General features: G+C 36.6%; 1 protein-coding gene across 2 annotated transcripts in view; it reads right to left on the bottom strand.

Annotated features, from left to right (window-relative positions):
- GALNTL6 (polypeptide N-acetylgalactosaminyltransferase like 6) overlaps window positions 1-23732 on the bottom strand; it is a 1118979-nt gene that overhangs the window by 111205 nt on the left and 984042 nt on the right. The window lies entirely within an intron of this gene.

The following is a 23732-nucleotide window of genomic DNA, read 5'->3' as shown; positions in this document are numbered from 1 at the left end:
AAAGGCTGGAAAACAATACTCCAAGCTAATAACATCCCCCAAAAAGAGGCGTAGCAATACTCATATCTGATAATGCTGACTACAAGACAGCAAAACTACTCAGAGACAAAAATGGCCATTTCATAATGGCTAAGGGGACACTGAATCAAGAAGACATAACAATTCTTAATATATATGCACCAAACCAAGGAGCACCAAAATATATAAGACAGCTACTTATTGACTTTAAAACAAAAACTGACAAAAATACAATCATACTTGGAGACCTCAATACACCGCTAACGGCTCTAGATTGGTCATCCAAACAGAGAATCAACAAAGATATAGTGGCCTTAAACAAAACACTAGAGCACTTGGATATGATAGACATCTACAGGACATTTCATCCCAAAGTGACTGAGTATACATTTTTCTCCAGTGTACATGGATCATTCTCAAGAACTGACCATATGTTGAGCCACAAAAACAACATCAGCAAATTCAGAAAAATTGAAGTTGTACCAAGCATATTTTCTGATCATAAAGCCTTGAAACTAGAATTCAACTGCAAAAAAGAGGAAAAAAATCCCACAAAAATGTGGAAACTAAACAACATACTTTTAAAAAATGAATGGGTCAAAGAAGAAATAAGTGCAGACATCAAAAGATATATACAGACTAATGAAAATGACAATACGACATATCAGAATCTATGGGATGCAGCAAAAGCAGTGATAAGAGGGAAGTTCATATCACTTCAGGCCTATATGAACAAACAAGAGAGAGCCCAAGTGAACCACTTAACTTCACTCCTTAAGGAACTAGAGAAAGAAGAACAAAGACAACCCAAAACCAGCTGAAGAAAGGAGATAATAAAAATCAGAGCAGAAATAAATGAAATAAAGAACAGAAAAACTATAGAAAAAATTAATAGAACAAGGAGCTGGTTCTTTGAAAAGATCAACAAAATTGACAAACCCTTGGCAAGACTTACCAAGGATAAAAGAGAAAGAACTCATATAAACAAAATCCAAAATGAAAGAGGAGAAATCACCACGGACACCGTAGATATACAAAGAATTATTGTAGAATACTATGAAACACTTTATGCCACTAAATTCAACAACCTAGAAGAAATGGATAAATTCCTAGAACAATACAACCTTCCTAGACTGAGTCAAGAAGAAGCAGAAAGCCTAAACAGACCTATTAATAGAGAAGAAATAGAAAAAACCATTAAAACTTCCCCCAAAATAAAAGTCCAGGCCCTGATGGCTATACCAGCGAATTTTATCAAACATTCAAAGAAGACTTGGTTCCTATTCTACTCAAAGTCTTCCAAAAAATTGAAGAAGAAGCAATACTTCCAAACACATTTTATGAGGCCAACATAACCCTCATACCAAAACCAGGCAAGGATAGCACAAAAAAAGAAAACTACAGACCAATATCTCTAATGAATACAGATGCTAAAATATTAAACAAAATACTAGCAAATCGAATACAACAACATATTAAAAAAAATAATACATCATGATCAAGTGGGATTTATCCCAGAATCTCAAGGATGGTTCAACATACGTAAAACGGTTAACGTAATACATCATATCAACAAAACAAAGAACAAAAACCACATGATCTTATCAATAGACACAGAAAAGGCTTTCGATAAAATACAACACAATTTTATGTTTAAGACTCCCAACAAAATGGGTATAGAAGGAAAATATCTCAACATGATAAAGGCCATATATGATAAACCATCAGCTAACATCATATTAAATGGCACTAAACTGAAGGCTTTCCCCCTTAAATCAGGAACAAGACAGGGTTGTCCACTCTCTCCACTCTTATTTAATGTGGTACTAGAGGTTCTAGCCAGAGCAATCAGACAAGACAAAGAAATAAAAGGCATCCATATCGGAAAAGAAGAAGTAAAGGTATCACTTTTTGCAGATGATATGATCCTATACATCGAAAACCCCAAAGAATCCACAAAAAGACTACTAGAAACAATGAGCCAATACAGTAAGGTCACAGGATACAAAATTAACATACAGAAGTCAATAGCCTTTCTATATGCCAACAATGAAACAATTGAGAAGGAACTCAAAAGAATAATCCCCTTCACGATTGCAACAAAAAAAATAAAATACTTAAGAATAAACATAACAAAGAATGTAAAGGACTTATATAATGAAAACTATAAACCATTGTTAAGGGAAATCGAAAAAGATATAATGAGATGGAAGAATATACCTTGTTCTTGGTTAGGAAGAATAAATATAATCAAGATGGCCATATTACCCAAAGCAATGTACAAATTTAATGCAATTCCCATCAAAATTCCAATGACATTTTTTAAAGAAATGGAGCAAAAAATCATCAGATTTATATGGAACTATAAAAAACCCTGAAAAGCCAAAGCAATCCTAAAGAAAAAGAATGAAGCTGGGGGCATTACAATACCTGACTTCAAACTTTATTATAGGGCCATGACAATCAAAACAGCATGGTATTGGCAGAAAAATAGACACTCAGACCAATGGATCAGAATAGAAAGTCCAGAAATAAAACCACATATATATAGTCAAATAATTTTTGATAAAGGGGCCAACAACACACAATGGAGAAAAGAAAGCCTCTTCAATAAATGGTGCTGGGAAAACTGGAAAGCCACATGCAAAAGAATGAAACTGGACTACAGTTTGTCCCCCTGTACTAAAATTAACTCAAAATGGATCAAAGATCTAAACATAAGACCTAAAACAATTAAGTACATAGAAGAAGACATAGATACTCAACTCATGGACCTGGGTTTTAAAGAGCATTTTATGAATTTGACTCCAATGGCAAGAGAAGTGAAGGCAAAAATTAATGAATGGGACTACATCAGACTAAGAAGTTTTTGCTCAGCAAGAGAAACTGATAACAAAATAAACAGAAAGCCAACTAAATGGGAAATAATATTTTCAAACAACAGCTCAGATAAGGGCCTAATATCCAAAATATACAAAGAACTCATAAAACTCAACAACAAACAAACAAACAATCCCATATAAAAATGGGAAGAGGACATGAACAGACACTTCTCCCAGGAAGAAATACAAATGGCCAACAGATATATGAAAAGATGCTCATCTTCATTAGTTATTAGAGAAATGCAAATCAAAACGGCAATGAGATACCACCTCACACCTGTTAGATTAGCTATTATTAACAAGATAGGTAATAGCAAATGTTGGAGAGGCTGTGGAGAAAAAGGAACCCCCATACACTTTGGTGGGAATGTAAAGTAGTACAACCATTATGGAAGAAAATATGGTGGTTCCTCAAAAAACTGAAAATAGAACTACCTTATGACTCAGCAATCCCTCTACTGGGTATATACCCCAAAAACTCAGAAACATTGATACGTAAAGACACATGCAGCCCCATGTTCATTGCAGCATTGTTCACAGTGGCCAGGACATGGAAACAACCAAAAAGCCCATCAATAGATGACTGGATAAAGAAGATGTGGTACATATACACTATGGAATACTACTCAGCCATAAGAAATGATGACATCGGATCATTTACAGCAAAATGGTGGGATCTTGATAACATGATACGAAGTGAAATAAGTAAATCAGAAAAAACCAGGAACTGCATTATTCCATACATAGGTGGGACATAAAAGTGAAACTGATAAGAGTGTGGTGGTTACAGGTGGAGGGGGGGAAAGGGAGAGGGAAAGGGGGAGGGGGAGGGGCACAAAGAAAACTAGATAGAAGGTGACAGAGGACAATCTGACTTTGGGTGATGGGTATGCAACATAATTGAACGACAAGATAACCTGGACTTGTTATCTTTGAATATATGTATCCTGATTTATTGATGTCGTCCCATTAAAAAAATAAAATTATTTAAAAAGAAATCATAGTTGCATTTCAGTTTTCCCAACTCTTGACTTTTTCTAGGTAGTGAAAATAGTTGGTTTGTGATTTGGATACAGGAATTATTACACTTGAGGTATGTGTTAAAATACTGTACTTATATATAGTAACAAAAATTAATTGGTCTTATTTTATCATGACTACCCATTTAGACACATACTTAATCATGGTTTTATATATAACAGACTACTTACTATAAAAGGTCAAATTATCTAAAGAAAAATTCAGGTTGCATATAGGCTAGAGTTTTAGCTATTTTCATTGTAAGGAAAATATTAAAAAAGAGTTAGGTACTGTAATAGTTAGTTTTATATGTCATTTTGGCCTCATTTCAGTGCTTAACTATTTGGTCAAACATTATTCCAATGCTTCTATAAGGGTGATTTTTGAATGAGAGTAACATTCAAATTGGTGAACTTTGGTTAAGCAGATTATGCTCTACAAGGGAATGGATCTCATCTAATCAGTTGAAGGCTTAATAGAACAAAGACTAACCTCCCACAAAGCATGAAGAAATTCTGCCAGCTGTTTACCTTTGGACTTGAACTGCAGCTCTTCTCTGGGTCTTCAACCTGCTAGACTACCTTACAGATTTTGGATTTACCAAGCCTCCTCAATCGTGTGAGCTAATTCATTAAAATAAATCTCTGTCTCTTTATGTATACATATCTTGTTAGCTCTGTTTCTGGAGAACCCTGACTAACACAGACATACAGATTGTTTGAAAGTGTAATATTGAAAGGAAGAAAGAAATGTTTATGCCTTAACTGATATTTGCTTCCAACTTCATTTGTTAAGAGGAATGACACTCCATGTAAGACTGGTGAATATATAGTGATTAGAGCAAGTAGAAGTCCAAGGGGAAAACAATTCAATTATTAAAATGATACTCAGTTGCTATAAATGGGTTCAGGACTACTCATGGTATCTATTTTAATTTGATGGGATATTAATTAATGTTTTGGGTCGAGACATCAGAAGTATGCTTGGATGATATAAAGCTAGTTGAGGCAATGAACATTCTAAACTATAGTACCAACATCTAGAAAGATGTTGAGAGCCTGAAGCTCTATAAGATTAAACATAAAAAGGCTAAATATAAGGACCTGTCCCATTTCTAAAAGAATCAACTCATCCAGAGAAGAATGGGGTGGAAAAAGACTGAGTTGCATAGAACACACATCACCAGCATAATATGAAAAATTTAGGGAGTAAGGGTCCTGATTTACTTGACTAAAGTCTTATGCTAATTCCTTAATAAATGTTTTATGTTATTACCAAAGTGGGAAAGGGATGCAACTGTTTTAGAAAAGCAATGAAAAGAACTGGAGATGTGTAGTCTTGATAAAATTCAGAGAACCCCTTATCAAATATTTGAAGAACCTAATATTTAGAAGACATGTTCTGTAGAAACTCATAGAGATAGAAAGAATTAATAGGATAGAGATATAAAAAGCCAGATTTTAACTCAGTAGAAGGAAGAACTTTATAGTAGACAGAATAATTAAAGACAAAATGGGCTCCTCTATCACTAGATGTGTTGAAATCTGTTGTAGATGACACTTTGGAGACAAGCATATAACTTTGGTGGACAGTTGCTTTAGCTAACATTTTTAGGTAATTTTAACTCAAGAGTTAGCTTTTATGGGTGCTTATTATGCCTGTTTTCAGTTAATGCTCACAACTCAGTGATAGACTTTTCCATTTCCCCAATCACATAGATGAAAAAATGGCAGTCTAGTGACTAACTTGCCCAAGGCCACATAACTGGCCACCTCAAGAATGGAGATTGGAATCCTAGTAGTCTACCCGCAGTGCTCACATGCTTAATCAATAGTGTATCTACAAATTCAGCAAACTTTGTCAGTGCTGGGCCAGATAGTAAACACTTGAGACTTTGCAAGTCATATGGTCTCTCTTGAAACCAGGCAACTCCACTAAGGACAAGGTGTGGCTATTATTTCAATAGAACTTTGTTCACAAAAACAGGCAGTGCATCATAGTTTGCTAGCCCCTGTTCTACAATAAATAAAAGTCTTTTCAAACACTGAAATTCAATGATTCTAAATGTGGGAGAGTATGGAAAGATAAAATTGGACACCATAATATTTCCCATTGCCCTCTACATGCTCCCATTGCTCCTCTACAATGTGACTTTGGTACCCTCCTATTGAGATGTGGGTCTACATTCCTTCATTTTGAATTTGGGTGGGCTTGTGACTTCTTAGACCAGTAGGGTATAGAAGAAGTGAGTGAGTCTAGGTCAGGAAGGCAACGTAGCTTCTACTTGTCCCGTAGGGCACTTGTTTTTGTAACTCTGAGATGCCATGTAAGAAGTCTCATGCATTGAGGCTACTTCACTGTGAAATCTAAATAAGTCACATGAAAAGCCCTATGTAGATGCTTGAGTCAATAGCTTGAGTTGTTTTAACCCACAGCCAGCATCAACATGTAAATAAAATTCCTCTACATGATTTTACTTTTAGCTATTGAGTCACACCCATCTGAGATCCCATGTATATCATAGAGCAGAAATAAGCTATCCCCTTTGTGTCTTCCTAAATTTGGGACCTATAGAATCCATGAACTTAATAAAATGTTTATTTTATGCTGCTAAGTTCTTAGATGCTTTGTTATGCAGCAACAGTAACTGGAACTACATATTTCCAAATCCACAATAAAGGTGAACTGTTAACACAGATAAGCAAAACTTATGGATCACTCACCCATTTCATCTTATCTTATTATGGGAGATAAAGCTCTAGGTCTCACCAATTTCCATGTTCACTTCTTTTGGGGTTGTAATTTATAATAATCTTCCTGCTAGATTATCATTTCCAGCTCCTTTGTAATTAGCGGAGCTTCATGATTATTTCTTGCCAGTGGAAGTTGAACAGAAATGAGGTGCGTCGCCTCTGGGCCAAAGTAATTAAGAGTGACTTCCTTTTCTACCTTCATCATGATTTATTTTTTCCCTCAGAGCCTGACCAACTGCAGAAGATCCAGAGAAGGGGTCTGATACCCCATAAGGTGGTGGCATCACTAAAGAAATGGGGCCCAGGTTCCTGACAAACTGGATGGAGCAGAACATACTCCACTCCCAAGCTGGGCCAAATTGTGACAGGACCAACTGAGGAACTTTACTCAGGTGAAGTATCAAGATTTTGGGATTGTTACAGCAGGTGGTCCACTCCAATAATCTTTGAAAAAAGAAAATCAGATACGTACAGTGAATGTAATTATTTGAGAGATTATTTTCTTCTATTATTTCTACATTTTGAAGAGGTAAAATTCGAAAGAATTTGACAACAGATGAAGGGGTGGGCAATGGGAAGGCAGAGAATGTTAGGTAGTCCTGTGTATAATTAAATGAAAGTTCTTATTGGTCAAAGGTAAGCAGTAGTCAAGGCAAAGAAGCTTCCTTATTATCTGCAGCTAGGAGATAGTGATTTGTTGGCACAGGCTCTTATTTTGCATGCGAAAGGTAACCATATTACTCTCATTAGTTGGTGGAGGTGGGCAATCTTTCCTGTAGAAACAGGGAATGGTGACAAATAAGGGCAAAATGTAGGACCAAGGCTTAGAGCAATGCCTTACATTTTCTAGTCTTAGTTTCTGTTGTATTGTTATGTGGTCTTCTAGAATACTTAGTGTTGGGCAAATAAGTTTGTAAAATCTGTATTTTCTGGTTTTGCTCACTTTTATTGTTAAAAATGGCCACTGCCCAGATGAATGGGCTAATTACCTTCCTGCTTCCATTGTTATGCTAATGTGTGCTGGAGGAAGGCTTTTGCACCAAAAAGTTTTAAAAGGAGGAACTAGGAGGCCATTTTGAGAGGAGACCACCTTGTTGCAGAGAAGAGAGGCCACGTGGTTGCAGAGGAGGCAGGGAGAGAGATGGCGGGGAGCTGAAGGGGAACAGAGGTGAATAAGGCTGGTGAGGCCTTTGATTCTAGGGAAAATCAGAGAAAGTCAGTGGCTTTGGGAGCCCTGAATAGAAAGGGAAGTGTTTTCCTGCTGTGTGTATTTTCTTGTCTGCAGGTTGTGAGCTAGAATAAAGGATGGCTCACCAGTTCTTGCTTGGCTCCGTTGTTTCATTATTGTCTATCTGAATTCAATGGGAACCTGCATGGGGCCAGGTGGCTCTGATGGTGGCTGCGGCTACTCGCCATACACTTAGAAAGTAGATAGAAGTGGACTAAATATTTCTTACAAAAGCCTCATAAGGCCAAAGTCTTGGTGGTAGCTGGGGCTGAACGCTCATCTTGAGCTTCTGAGAAAGGATTTGCTTTGGGGCCCATTTAGATTGTGTAGAATTCAGTTCCTTGCAGTGTTGAGCTGGGCCCCCAAGTTTTGGTGGCTGGAGACCAGGCTCCTGGAGCCCATTCTCAGTTACTTATCCCATGAACATTCTGTCTTAGCCATGGTCAACTTTCTTCACATAGAACCCTTATTTACTCTTCAATTCTCCATAACTTCTTGTGTTATCAGACTAAGAAATATCTTTGCTATTAAAGGGCTCATGTAACTAGGTTAGGCCCACCAAGACCATCACCCAATCTTAAAGAGAACTGACTAGTAACCTAACTACATTTTCCAAGTCTCTTTTGCCCTGTACTGTAACATAATCATGGTAGTTATACAAGGAAGGGAATAATAGTAGAATTTTGCCTACCACAATCTCCAGTGAATCAAAATTCATGTCTTCTTTCGACAACTCTTAAAATGATTACTTCTAATTCTTAAAATTATTCCCAACAGCAATTTTTCTTTATATCCAAGTGAAATTAAGGAAGATATGTCTAGATTTTTAAAGGCTAAATTTAGTGTTAAAAGAATGGTGGAATCCTAGAATTTGTTACTCAATATTCCCACTACAATCACTTAAAAACATAAAATCTGGTATACCATGCCTCCATGTAAAATCCTTCAGTAGTTTTTCTATTGCCACTAAGGTAAAGTTACAACTCTTCTATTAAGTTTCCAGGGTCCTGTATTATCTGGCCTTTCATTATGTGTCTCTCAATTACCCTCCCCTTTCTCTAACCCCTTGCCCCCTCTGGAATAATTTTAATTCCTTAGTAAGCACCACATTTTTTTCCTTAGGGCTTGCTGGCATGAATTATTCTCTCTAAAGAAATTCTCCTCTCCCTCTTTCCCCTACCTTTTGTTCCTATCCTTTTTCCTATTTATTTCCCCCATTATAGATTCACTATCAAAACCAAGACCCTTGGTTTGGTTAGGATTTCTGCCTTATACTCAGTTTTTATCACAGCTCTTTTACATAATCCATTGAGGCAACAAATATGCAGTGAGCATTTATGATATGCTAGGCATTATTCACCATGCTGGAGCTATACTGTGTGACTAATTTAAAGTTCTGAGCACATGGAACTTACTTTCCAGTGGAGACAGTACTTATGACAATTGTAATGAAGACATTTGTTTGTGTGTCTGTATACTGATTTGCTTAGTGTTTGTCTCTCCTCACTAGGCTATAATTTCCATGACTATTTTATTTATTATTCTATCTCCATCTACTAGTGAAGGGCTTAGCACATAATCAATATTCAATAAATATTTGTTGAGTATGATCACTTCATGTTCTGATTATACTTTTTATTTTATTTTATTTTTGTGACAGAGAGAAAGACAGAGAGAGGGATATAGAACGGGACAGACGACAGGAAGGGAGAGAGATGAGAAGCATCAATTCTTCATGTGGCTCTTTTGTCTCCTTAGTTGTTCATTTATTGCTTTCTTATATGTGCCTTGACCAGGGGACTGCAGCAGAGTGAGTGACCCCTTGCTCAAGCCAGCAACCTTGGGCTTTAAGCCAGAAACCCATGAGCTCAAGCTAGCGACCATGGGGTCATGTCTATGATCCCATGCTCCAGCCAGTGACCCTGCATTCAAACTGGTGAATCCATGCTCAAGCTGGAGACCTGGGGTTTCAAACCTGGGTCCTCTGCTTCCCAGTCTTATGTTCTGTCCACTGCACCACTGCCTGGCCAGGCATCAATTATACTTATATTTCCACTTTACGTAAGGGTTCTATGGCCTTTCCAATTTAATGTTGCTTCTTACAATGTCAGGGCCAACTTGCTTTTCACCATAAGCCCACCAAATCATTTGTTCCTGATTGTAGAGTTGTTTTGGTTTTTAGGACATGAATATCACACACACATTTTTATTTTGTTTTTAGTCTTGCAATAACAATGCCTATTTTGGTAGAATCATCCACATCCTGACACACTAGAGTAGGGGTCCCCAAACTATGGCCTGCGGGCTGCATGTGGCCCCCTGAAGCCATTTATCTGGCACCCGCTGCACTTCCAGAAGGGGCACCTCTTTCATTGGTGGTCAGTGAGAGGAGCACATTGACCATCTCATTAGCCTAAAGCAGGCCCATAGTTCCCATTGAAATACTGGTCAGTTTGTTGATTTAAATTTACTTATTCTTTATTTTAAATATTGTATTTGTTCCCGTTTCATTTTTTTACTTTAAAATAAGATATGTGCAGTGTGCATAGGGATTTTGTTCATAGTTTTTTTATAGTCTGGCCCTCCAATGGTCTGAGGGACAGTGAACTGGCCCCCTGTGTAAAAAGTTTGGGGACCCCTGCACTAGAGAAATATATTTAGGTAACAGTGTGGGAACATTGTTCCTTTGAAAAGTGTAACTGTTGTGGCATTTATCAAATCCTATACTTATTCTAAAAGATGTGGTTCATATTTTTAAAAGGCATTTTCTGTTAGTGTAATGATGATATTCTAAAATAATTGTCATACTTAAATATCCAGTTCTTGGAGAAATGTCTTAGATTTATAAATAATGTGTCATATTTTGACAATGTAAATATTTTAAAGCAATGTTATCATACCCATGATTGAGCACAGAGCACCCCCCCATAATGTAGCTCAAATTGAATGAATAATTGAATGCTTGCCTTATTTGCTAAATCACTTTCAATATCAGCTACAAACTGGAATTTAGACATAGAGAATGTTAAATTGAATGGAATCATACAATTATACCATTCATACAGAATATGAAATTAGTTTCAGTAGGAAATTGTCAGGAGGATAATAAGAAAGCATTATTATCAAGTATAAGATGAAGCATAATATACTATATGAAAACGATGATCAAAATTCTCAAAAACATTTATTAGTGTATTCATTTCTAAAACCTGCTGTCTCTCTTTTTTTATTTCCTAATTTCTCTCCCTTACTCTCTCTGTGTTTTTTTCTTTCCTCAACATGCAGATTCCTCCCACCTTAGGGTGTTTGCACTGGCTGTTCCCTCTGTCTGGGATTCCCTTCCAGACACATGGTTAACTCTTTCATCTCCTTCAAGTTTTAGCTCCAAGTCCTTTTCCCCCAAATGCCCTCTCATCCTGCCCTCAGTCCTCATCATCTTAATTTGGAAAACTTCCAGTTGAACAAACATTTTACCACCTATCTGGAAATTTATTAATTGTTAACCTAAAAATCTTTGGTATGTAGACATGGGAATGGACCAGGTCTGTCCTGAAGCTGTTTTTTCCGGCTAGATCTAATAAAGTTGCTACCTTTTGGCCTGCCTTGATGTAAAAGCGGCAACAGTGAGAAGTTATACCCCTACATAATTTCTTTGCATTATTCCCACAAACCTGGCATTTCAGATTATTCTTTGAGATCAGGAGGGAAAATAACATTTACTTTGATATTTTCTGACTCCCTTTTCTAGTTGATAGGCACATACCAAAAACAGAAATTGGGCAATGCATCTACAGTCTTTAATAAGAATATGGTATTTTCCAGCATTGGGGAAAAGCTCTTGTTTCTTGAACCCCCTGCTTAAGATTTTTCAAAGTAAGAAATGCTCTGTTATATCAGCATAAGAAAAAAAATTGTACCCAAACTATTTTGCATTTAACGAGCTTCCAGAGGTCTGGTTGCAAGCCGCAGGGCTTCAGAGGGGGCACTGATCAGGTGATCATTGCTTTTCTGATGTAGTGCTTCTATGTGCAGCAACACTAAGCAGTCTTAAAAACAGTGATTTTAAAACAGTGATTAGAGTTGGGCCTGGAACAGAAAAATAGATATATTACTTATTGGTTTATTTGAAACATTAAACCTTGGGGAGGAAAGGATGGATTTGAACATTGTAGAAGTGCTTTTTTAGGTAAAATGTTATGGTTAAGGACATAATCGCTATTTGCCTTAATTCATTATTCTACACTTTAAAAGGTAAAGTAGAGGCAAAGTGTTTTGCTTTTTACCATTATTTCCATGTGTCTCCAGATTTTGTGTCTTAATTGCTTAAATTTCTCAATTCGCCATCTGCTAAAAATAAATAAAAGTTCTTTAAAAATCATTTAAAAATTGGCTTTCTGTCATGGAATCACAACTTCACTTCTTTAGGGAAATACCAAACGTGTGATTCTCTGTTGTTCTTGAATTGGGCTGTCAATCATACTGCCTTCCTAACGACAGGGGCAGGAGCAAGACTAAGGCCTGCTAATTGAAATCGTTCCTTGTGGTTTCATCTGATTGGAATTACCTTTCTGTTAGCGAAGTGGGAAATAAAAGCCTGAGAGCTTTCGGTGGCCATACCGGAGCGGTGGATAGAGAGTCAGTCCGAGAATGAAGTTGACACAGAGAGACGCAGGGGAAGGTACTCAGAGAGAGGACTGCACTAGCATTTGGAGCCTGTTTCCAGACCTTCCGAGGCTCTTTCACTTCCTTGACTTTTTCAGTTTGTTTACACGTGTGTTTTGTCCAATTTCCCCTTTCCCCTAAGTTAGGCAGTTGGGTTTCTGTTTTCTAGTAAGCCAAAGAATACACATGAAAAAAAACCCTTTTTTTTAAACAGTGAGGATTTGAGTGACTAGAGGCACCAGGGTGCACTTGGAAATAAGCACCTTAGTCCAAAGTTTCTCAGCTGAACAAAATTTTAAAGAAGCAAACGGTTTTCAAAACCTGAGTTGATAGTCAATTATTATTTTCTTAGCAATATCCGATACAATGAAATTTCATCAAAATATAGAAATTCATAGGAAAACCTCATAATGACATTTACGTGATATATATGTATGTGTATATATGTCTGTCTATCTATCTATCTATCTATCTATCTATCTATCTATCTATCTATCTATCACCTATCTATCTATCTATATCTCCATAGCTTGAAAAGAAGGTGATATACTTTCATGATATAGTATAATGGAAAGAACACTTTGAACCAGGGTTTGAATTGGAAAGGTTACTACTCTTTTCAGTGCCTCATTTTCATCTTCTGTAAAGTTGAAGTAATGTGTCTCCTTCTCTGGTTGTAAGCACTAATTAATACACATAGCACCCTTACATGGCATGAAATAGGTGCTCAAGAATGGTGGGCTTATGATATGGTCTACCATATCATATGGTCTATCATGGACAACTTTCTTCAATTATATCGGGGGATATACGGACAGGTTGCTGTATATCTTCACGTTGATCTCTATGAGAGTGGTCAGGCCTTGAGACAACGTTGCAAGTTTGTGAATGTATGTAGATGTGGGGAGGTAGGGATGGTAGTCTCAACTGTCACTCTCACAATTTGGGAGGAGAGAGTTGTGAGGTTGACATATGTACTCCTTGTATATTGTGGGTTGTTGACCTTGATGTAGAGTGTAAAATTAAAATCCTTATACCTCTACAGTTAATGTGTGTATATACTCTTGGCTTTCTATAGTATAGTCATTGAGGTATGGGTGAAGGGCTTGAGAATTGTATGGACAGTTTTTTGATAACTCTATCCAAATATCTTTTGAGCTGGGTGGGGCAAGCTGACTTGTTTTATATAAATTTACACACCAAAAGCATTAGAGTAATTGTATTATATTTTATTTTTCTTGTTAGAGAAAAATGGAAACTAGGAAAATGTGAAAATTAGAAAACAATCTCAATATTGGAAAAAGATTTCAATTAGAAGTTAAGTTGACCTTAACATAGGTACCAAATAATATGCACATTTTTATATCTTGCTCACTTCAACTATCTATAAAAACTAAAATAAAATTAAACAGGGAATTAGAAAAATGTCATCAGACATAAAAGAAGTAACAACTGGGAGGGATTCAGACTTGCTGCTAGGCTTATATCTAATGGACATAAAATTTAACTTGAAATGCTCTGTTACACCTGAGGTACCTTTTGTTGGGTAATTGAAATGAATCTCAGACTGGCTGGTGAGACATTTAGCAGCTGTTTCTGTTTATTTTTGAGTTTCTGAATGAGTTTAGAGTCATTTTAATATTTTCTTTGGAAGATCAATTCTGGGCATGTTGAATTAAAATGGTTATTTTTATGTCACCTAGGCTAAATATTGCAGGGAAAAAAAACCCCAATGAAACAACTTCAGATATTTCCTTGTGTATCTGAAGGTATATGGTGTGCCATAAAAAGGCTTCTGTCACATATTAGATACAAAATGCAACTACACTTTGAGCTACTTTGCATGCTCAAAAGTAAGAGCTCTCTAATATAGCTGTCTCAGGAAAGCAATGAGAAGGTATATAAAATATTTTTGAATTCTTCTTGGCATAAAAAGATTTCTAATGAGTGCATTTTATAAGGCTGAATTTATTTCTAACAAAACCATTTGTACAACTACCATGATAGTTTATAGAGAGATGGCTTAAGGGGAAAAGAGTATACATGTAAAATGAGATTGAGTTATACCCTTCTAGGGAGGCAAATAGACTCTTTTAGGAGTAGGAATTAAACACTCTATGAGGTTTTTGTCTGTTCAGACAACTATGGAGAAGTGGAAAATGCGTATTAATTAAAACTTGGTTATTCTATTTATCTGTTTTGCCTTATGAACTAGAAACACTCAATCCAGCTCTCTCCCACTCCAAATTTCATTTTAGCACTTTTATTAAGACTGCATTAAATTTATGAGTATACTTAGGGAGAATTGTCTTTATGAATTTTCATGTGCTTAAGTCTTTTTGTGTGCCCTAAGTAGCATTATGACTGTTTTTCATCAGGTGTAGGACATTTCTTAAGTTTATTCCTTGTTGTTTCCCCTATTATTGTTAATAGTGCCTTTTTGGGCATTATAAAGGCTATTGCCTTTATACATTTTACACAGGCAACACTGAATTTTTTATTTTTTATAGTAGCTTTTCAATAAGTTCCCTGCATTGTCCAGGTAGGTATAAGGAGGTATTATTTGCAATTAATGAAATTTTTATTAATATATCTCTTATATTATCTCTTGTCTATCTAAATTTCTATTTCTTTCTTTCTTCTCTCTCTTTTTCTTTCTCTCTTTCTCCCTTCCTTCCTCCTTCCTTTCCTTTCCTTTCCTTTCCTTTCCTTTCCTTTCCTTTCCTTTCCTTTCCTTTCCTTTCCTTTCCTTTCCTTTCCTTTCTTTCTTTTCCTTTCTTTCTCTCCTTCCAGGGAAAGAGAGACAAGAACATTAGCCTGCTCCTGTATGTACCCTGACTGGGGATCAAACCCACAACCTTGTTATTTTGGGAGGATGCTCTTAATTGATTGAGCTAACTGACCAGGGCCTCTTTTTTCTTGTAGTATTTTTCTATGCTACTTCCTTTTCAAAATTATTATTATTCATCTTTGAATAGGCTGAATTCTTCTTATCAGTTACAGCTGGTATTCACCCTATGAGACAAAATTTGTGTATAAGTAAATTAATTAGCTTAGCCTTTATTTGTCTGTATCCAGTAGGAATTGGCTGCTGCAGGGCTGCTCATAATATAGAGTATCTTTCCTTGATCTTGCCTCACTAACAGACTGCTTCCTGCAGATATGGCTGGTATGGGTAATACCTCTTTTGGAATTGTCCCCAACCTCCCATTTGCTGCTTCTCTCATGTGACAAACACAATCCAGGAGAGCTCTAACCACTGGTATCACACATGTTCCTATTATTTCAAACAAATGATTATGTTTCACTCCTTAGTGTGCTGATTACTTGGAAAACAGAGATCTGCTGACTTCATGCCATCTTCCCATGCCCCTGTTGTAACATCATTGAATTTACATTTATTGCATTGATAGCCTTCTTTACACATTGTGGATGGCAGTAAGATTTATGGTAAGTTGTCAAAGATACAGGGATTTTTGTGTCTTATTCTCCTTACAGAGCACTCAAAACCATTTTTTTTCCATTTTAAAACTGCAAATACAGTGTGTCGCACTTTTGACCGGTCACAGGAAAGCAACAAAAGACGATAGAAATGTGAAATCTGCACCAAATAAAAGGAAAACCCTCCCACTTTCTGTAAGATGATGTGGCAGCATGTGCGCATGTGCAGATGATAACGTAACACTGTGTATACAGCGAAGCAGCCCACGGCAATGCCAGTCGAGATGTGGACAGTACAGAGGAAAGTTCAGTGTGTTCTGTGGCTCGCTAAATTCAAATCTGTGACCAAAGTGCAACATGAATATCGGCGCATTTATAACAAAGCGCCGCCACATAGGAATAACATTACTTGGTGGAATAAGCAGTTGAAGGAAACCGGCAGTTTGGTGGAGAATCCCCATTCTGGTAGACCATCAGTCAGTGACGAGTCTGTAGAGACTATACGGGATAGCTACCTAAGGAGCCCTAAAAAAATCTGTGCGTGAGCCCACATAAAACTGCACTGAATAGGTATGAAACTGGTAGAGTTTTCCTTTTATTTGGTGCAGATTTCACATTTCTATCGTCTTTTGTTGCTTTCCTGTGACCGGTCAAAAGTGCACCACGACTTTATGGACACACTGTATATTGCAATTGCTTAATGCTCAATCATTGACCTATGTATAATTATACTTAAATCTTTTTTTTTTTTATGGCCATGTACCACATAGCAAACTTTAAATTTAACTAATTTTGTGGGCTTATTATTTTTGATTTTCTAAGCACCAATAAATAAAATATGTTTGTTCTTGAGAAGTTCCACAATGAGGGTAAGCTGTAGCATATTCAGTTTACTCAGCAATTGCAATCTCAAATTGATGTCTTTTTTGTTTGTTTGTTTGATTACGAACTGAACATTTTGTACTCAATGATTAGTTCCTATTGTGTATATTCAATTCCTATTGAATAATCAGTGCATTTTGAAGATAGTAAAATTAAATTTAACATTAAATCATAACAAGAGTTGTCAGCCTTCATAGTTAATAAAAATCAGATAGGAAGAAACTACATTTCTTTTTTAAAGTAATTTCAGAAAGTGACAGTGGTCACTTTTTTCACCAAAGGCATAAACTCTATTTTTCCAGCTAAGGGAAATTGGGCTAATAGTTTTCAGATCAAACTGAAATTCCAATCATTGCATTGATATTAACTAAATAAAAGCCTGTCTTTACAATTATAGAATGAAAATTATATTTTTACTTTGCATTAGTGTTGAATGGACTAAAAAATTAAGTTTAATGACCTTTAAGTGCTAACTCATTACCTGTTCTTGTTAACGGACCAAATAATAGTTATTACTATCAGAGGAAGAAGAGCATGCCCAGGATTTTGGGACACAGGCAGCTTCATGTAAAGATTTCATGAGTCAGAAAGAAATAGAAAATAAACAGTCTGTCAATTAAAATATCAGCCTTATTTTGGTCTCTAAGCTGTACAGGCTCAGTGGTGTGCGGCAGGATGGGAACCCAAAGCAATTGTTTTGTTTCGCTCCTGTGTTCTCAGCTTCTGATTCCACGCGGGAGCGTTTCCTTCCCAGCCACACCAAAGTAGAAGCCGGTATTCAAAGAATTCTCAGAGATTTATTTTAGGACTGATCCTCCCCTGCCACTTTAGTGATTACACAAGATGGGGCCCAGAGGAAGGGAAAAAGACGTGACAACTAAAAATAAAAGAGGGAAATGGTTTGTAGGGCCAGGGTGCAGAGTAGAAGAGACAAGGGAGGGGCACTGTGGCTGACTCCCCCCAGAACCCTCACTGTGAGATGCAAACCCCCTGGGTGCCTGTAAACCCCCTGACAAAGGCCAGCACACTGGGCACCTAGGTAGGGATGAAGACCAGGAGGGAGAGCTGCACCCAGACCTGATCTGAATAAGGTGAAAATGTGCCTACGTGCCAGGGCAGCAATAACAGTGCCTCTTGGTTTTTCTGACTCTCATTGGACTGAAAGTTTCTGACAGTAAGGACTGAATCTTCATTCAACCCATTTAATGTATTAACCATCACTCTTCATTCCTTCTGCAAACATATGGAATTGCATTCATTTTATGGTAAACCAATGTTGAACACACCAGGAATCTTTTGCTCGCAATAGTTAAGTTACATGCTTACCTCGAAGCCAGTGAGTTCATTTCTCCCCCAATGTGATTATGCTAGCTTTAAAAAAATTGTAATTATGTAATTTAATTAAATGCCACTTAAATTGATGAAATACGCTTACAAAAAGAGAAGAAATTGTTGGTCATGTCAAAACTAATTCGAGGAGTTTGAAAGGATTGAGTTGTTAAAAAATTGCTGTCAAATTAGATGTAGGCAAAGTAACAATGAAAGGTTGGGTAAAATCATTAAAAATTCAGAAGGAATCTGTTCCCACATTAAGTTAGCTTCAAAATGTTTTTAGGTTCTTATTCCAATTTAAAAGAACCTAAACTGGAATTCATAGAACATGCAGTGTAGATACAATTTATGGTCCCCTACATTAGTCCAGTAGATAGACCCATACGCAGTGGGAAAGCTTTGACCTCTCTTGTGTAGGAAACTGGTGAATAGAAATACATTTATATGTTTTACTTTAGAGGGAATTCTTAATGTAGTTTTAAAAATTAATTGCTCCTTGTGGTCAGTGAACAAAACTCCCATGTCAATTGTACTTGATCCAGTGGCTTCTACCGGGCTTCCTTTGTATTTTTGTGCAAAGTCTAGCTTGCAAGGTACATAGGCTTATGGTGAAGATTACTGATTAATGTTTCTAGAAAGAATAAACAAATTTCTCAGCAACAGAACAAAGTCTGACTGTTTAGTCACAATATCTGCAACAAATAGGCACAGAAACAGAAGTATGAATTCTTATCTTCCAAGAAGGAAAGGGAGACACTAGGGCAGTTGGTTTGCAGTGTAGATTGAGACAGGCAGGTAAGGCAGGTAATGGATGGAAAGCTTCATAATGTATGATTCAGTCTGTTCATTTGATTTGCGTGGTAATGAGGGGCAACAGTGAGCTTGGAGGAGAAGAAAATAAAGCAACTCAGGGAATAAATGAATGAAATGTGGAGACAGGTTAAAAGAGGAGGAAGAATAAAGGAAGGGAGTCTAGCAAAGAGGTTATTGTATATCTCCCGAGTTAATACTGTGACTATGAAAATAAAACACATCCCAAACAATACTGAGGATGAGTAATTTTGGCCAATTAATTCTCAAACTGCTACTGGATAGTAAGTTCCTCTACGGCAAGAATCTTCTCACATTTTTATCTTTGAATCTCAAGAGCTTAGCTAGAGTTGGCATATTGTAGTCTATAAATAAATGTCTGTTGAATGAATGAATTGATGACTCATAAGAGTTGAGAGATTGTGTGACATCAGTTCAAGTTTCCTTAACTGTTCCCATCTTAAAAGCTCAATACATGGGAAGGTCAACAGTATCAAACAAAGGTGATTCTATAGTGTGTTAGAATTCATTAAGCATGGTTTTTTGAAATAGGCTGTGTGGGGCTACCAGCTTTGGTGGGTTCACTCTAGGATATATGGTCTCCATATCAATCTCACCTAGAGCCATGAACACTTCTGTATAGCTAAGGCTGGTGGTCAAGAGCTCTTCCTGGACTATAAATGGCCCAAGAAACATTGGATCAATGTAGGACCACACTGATAAGCTCCTGGGGCTGAAAAAGGGCAGCCCAAACAAATTAATGCTATTTTTACCTAGATCTAAACTTTATGTCCCATGTCAGAGAATTCTGTGGAATAGAGTCAGCCAGTCCCTGGGCTTTATTCTAAGTTTTGTGGTCCTAATTCATGTTTTTTGCTCACTTTTATTTTCTGAGAAGAATTTTTGGCAATTGAAGGACAGATCTTTTGAAAATGCTAACATTTGGACTTTTATCTTTGGGGAGTGGATGTGAAAACACACTGGAAAATCAGCAACTCAAACTAATTTTAACATTATTTCAGCAACTTAAATGGGAGACCATTTAAAATTGTGGTTGATCTCTTTTATGCCCCACTGGGTAGTGTGTCACGGCTTCCTCTTTGTTTCCAGGTGCAACTCCAAATTGAGTACCTGGAACTATGACTGACATAAGTTAGAAGCTCATAAAAGCTTGTTGAATGACCAGCTAAATTCTTTCTCCTCCCAAGCAGCTGGCTGACCTAGCAACATTTGAGGGACAATGGCTAAGTCTGGGCCATTCAGGAATCCAGATTCATATTAAAACACACTAACAACCAGACACAGTGCAGGCAGATTTCTCTGCAGAGATCTTTTCCTCAACTGATTCCTGAAAATCACTCTGTGTTGGCTTTCCTGTTATGACATGAAATCTACTCATCTAATCAGATGTTAAAAAAGGCAGGGAAGATATTTGGAGAGAAAAAGAATTGAGGAGCACTTTTAGCCAAATAATGTTTAACCCCAAACAAGTCCTTTAAATAAATAAAGCAGAGCTTTTTGGAAATACTTTTATTAAGTGATAGAATCTTGTCATCAACTTTGGTGAAATAATTTTTTGGTTAAAAAGTAAACAAAGATGTCTAACAATGACCATAGATAAAAATCTTTTGAATTAGAACTTTTAAGTTCCACATTTCAAATAATTTCTATATTACCCCTAGTGAAATCTCAGCTATCCACACAGATTTCTCAAACCTTAAGTGCTGACCAGTGTGTATCTTATGATACTTTACACTGTAAAATTAATGTCAATTTATTGGATATGTCCAAAAATGTAGATATTTGACTTTTCTCTTTCTTTTTAAAATGATATCATGTAATAATATTTAACTGAGATAGTGTGCACAATTCTTTTGATTCTTTTCATAAGGAGAAAAATTTTCTTGCTTCAATACCAATTCTACAAAGCCTATTTAAGTTTGTCCCCCTCATGTTACAAATACTAATAAGGAGGGACAGGAACCCCAAGGTCATCACACAATTGTGAGAAGAATGAAGGGATATGTCTAAAATAGGACCCTGTAAGACATAGCTGTCGCCAAAGAAGCTGTCATTCCAACCAAACAACCTAGGGCAATTTAGTCCTGAACTTCCAGTGCTGTTGCCATGGTTTCTAGACAAAGCCGACAGGGCTGTACTCCAATTATATCCTTCAGAATGACAGATAACTAAAAAATTGAAAATGGGGTAATAAAATCTCAGGTCACCCAAAAGAGATATGATAGATGTGAGTGACGGAGAAGTGAGAAATGCAGGCTGATGTTGGTCTAAATTAAAAAAAAATTTTTTTTTTAATTTTTATTTATTTGTTCATTTTAGAGGAGAGAGAGAGAGAGGAGCAGGAAGCATCAACTCCCATATGTGCCTTGACCGGGCAAGCCCAGGGTTTTGAATCGGCAACCTCAGCGTTCCAGGTCAAAGCTTGATCCACTGCACCACCACAGGTCAGGCTAGTGTTGGTCTAGAAGATACTTTTGTGATTTAGAATGCAAATGTAGGCCCTGGCCAGTTAGCTCAGTGGCAGAGCGTCGGCCTGGCGTGCAGGAGTCCCGGGTTTGATTCCTGGCCAGGGCACACAGGAAAAGCGCCCATCTGCTTCTCCACCCCTACCCCTCTCCTTCCTATCTGTCTCTCTCTTCCCCTCCCACAGCCAAGGCTCCATTGGAGCAAAAGTTTGCCCGGGTGCTGAGGGTAGCTCTGTGGCCTCTGCCTCAGGCGCTAGAATGGCTCTGATTGCGGCAGAGCGACGCCCCGGATGGGCAGAGCATTGCCCCCTGGCATGCCGGGTGGATCCCGGTCGGGCGCATGCGGGAGTCTGTCTGACTGCCTCCCATTTCCAACTTAAGAAAAATGCAAAAAAAAAAAAAGAATGCAAATGTATATTCTGCGAACTCTGCGGCTGTTAGCAGTTTTTCCATCATCCGGTTCATTATTCAAAACTGGGCATGTCCTGCTTTATAGAAATTTTCTTCAATAATATTTTAAGCTTAACGAATTTATGAATTAAGAGAATTTAAGAAGAAAATCTCTTGAGCTGTGAAAAGTAAAAAGAATCCTTTGAATTCTGAAGATAGTGCATATAATAGCGCAATGCCATTTTTATCTTTACTGCTTCAGTTGAAGGTATTATTGTAAACTTTGCACCCTCCTTTAGGCAATATCTGCTAATCAGTGGTATTTTGCCAGGTTCAGCAGAAAATTTGTTGCTTTGCTGTTAGGCTATAATGACAATACCTGTTTCTGTTCAAGGAAAGGAACCATTAGGTAGAGATCAGTGAACTCCAGAATCGTGTTGGTAAATATGACCTGGGTGTCAGATAGTTTAATAATTCTGCATCTCCACAATTAAACAGAAATGGAGCATTTCAATCCTCAAGTGGCCCTGAGTAGTTTACTTAATCTTTAAAAGTTATAAACAATTTAATCTTAAATCTTTAAAACTTTAAGTCTCAGTTTCTTCATCTGTAAAATGGAATAATACCTACTTCTTAGAGTCGTGGTTTTAAATGAGATAATGCAGATAAAGAAAGCACTTAGCTCAGCATCTGGCTCACGCCACTAGGCAAAGGTAATAGATACTATTTCTATTGTTACTACTTGTGATATTGTTATCTTCTGCTATATACAATGTGACAAGTGTACAGCTATAACAGAGAAACCCAAAAGACACCGGTAAATTCAAGGATTTTAAACCATGCATTTATAAAAAGCTTAAGAAAAACAGTAGCTTATAAGTGATATTAAAATAATTTGAAGAATGGTGAAAGAAAAGCACTAATTTTATAAATGGTATTTCAAAGATTACTGTCAGTATAGTGAGATGGAAAATTCTAGATGTCTTAAAGCCTGCAATCATGCCTCCTTAGTATCTCTTTGGGAATATTTATTTTATGACACTTTGAGAACAACATATAATTTCTGTTAACACATTGAATAGAGCTGTTACAGTGCTATAAAATCAGCTCTTATCATTTCCTTTGTATACATTGACTCAAGATTTAGTTAGATTCCTAAGGTTGACTTTTACAATATTTAGAATACACTTCTTTTTTTCTCAGCAAGAATTGGTTTGATTTCATAATAGAAATAATTAGGAGAAGCTGATTTATTTAATAAGAGGTTTTCATATGATAAATCTTGCAAGAATCAATCAACTATATAAACAGTGACAATGATAATGGAAAAAAAGGAAAGGTTTTTTTATTTTCTGTTATAAGACTACTTTTTAGAAAAAAAAATCCTGGAAGTTTGGAGTACAAACTTTTGCACAGTTTATTTTGCTCTGTGTATATGGTCTTCATATGTTGTAATAAAGTTTTTCATTTACAAACCCTGAAATTTGATATTCTATCATAAACATATATGTGATAAAGTATATAATTTTACTGAGTATTTGTGGTCAAAGAAAGTCAAGACCTGGGCAACTTCAGATAAAAAAAGTAAAAAAACTGCTTATTGGAATTACACAAAAAATAACTTTAATTAGTGATTCAGATTCATATTTTAAAATTACTCTTCTGTTATTGAAATTTTGGAATAACTGGTTACGATCAAAATGTGAAATACTATTTCTATAACAAATAGAAAGGGCAAAAGCTCCAATAAATATGATTTCTTTCATCTTAATTCTTCTATGTATATTTCTAAGTGCTTCAGAAAGAATGCACTTGTCAGGGGAGCCGT

This window comes from Saccopteryx leptura, chromosome 1 (assembly GCF_036850995.1).
Source record: "Saccopteryx leptura isolate mSacLep1 chromosome 1, mSacLep1_pri_phased_curated, whole genome shotgun sequence".
Lineage (NCBI taxonomy): Eukaryota > Metazoa > Chordata > Mammalia > Chiroptera > Emballonuridae > Saccopteryx > Saccopteryx leptura.
The sequence above is the reverse complement of the archived record's forward strand: the minus strand, read 5'-3'. Positions and strand labels throughout refer to the sequence as shown.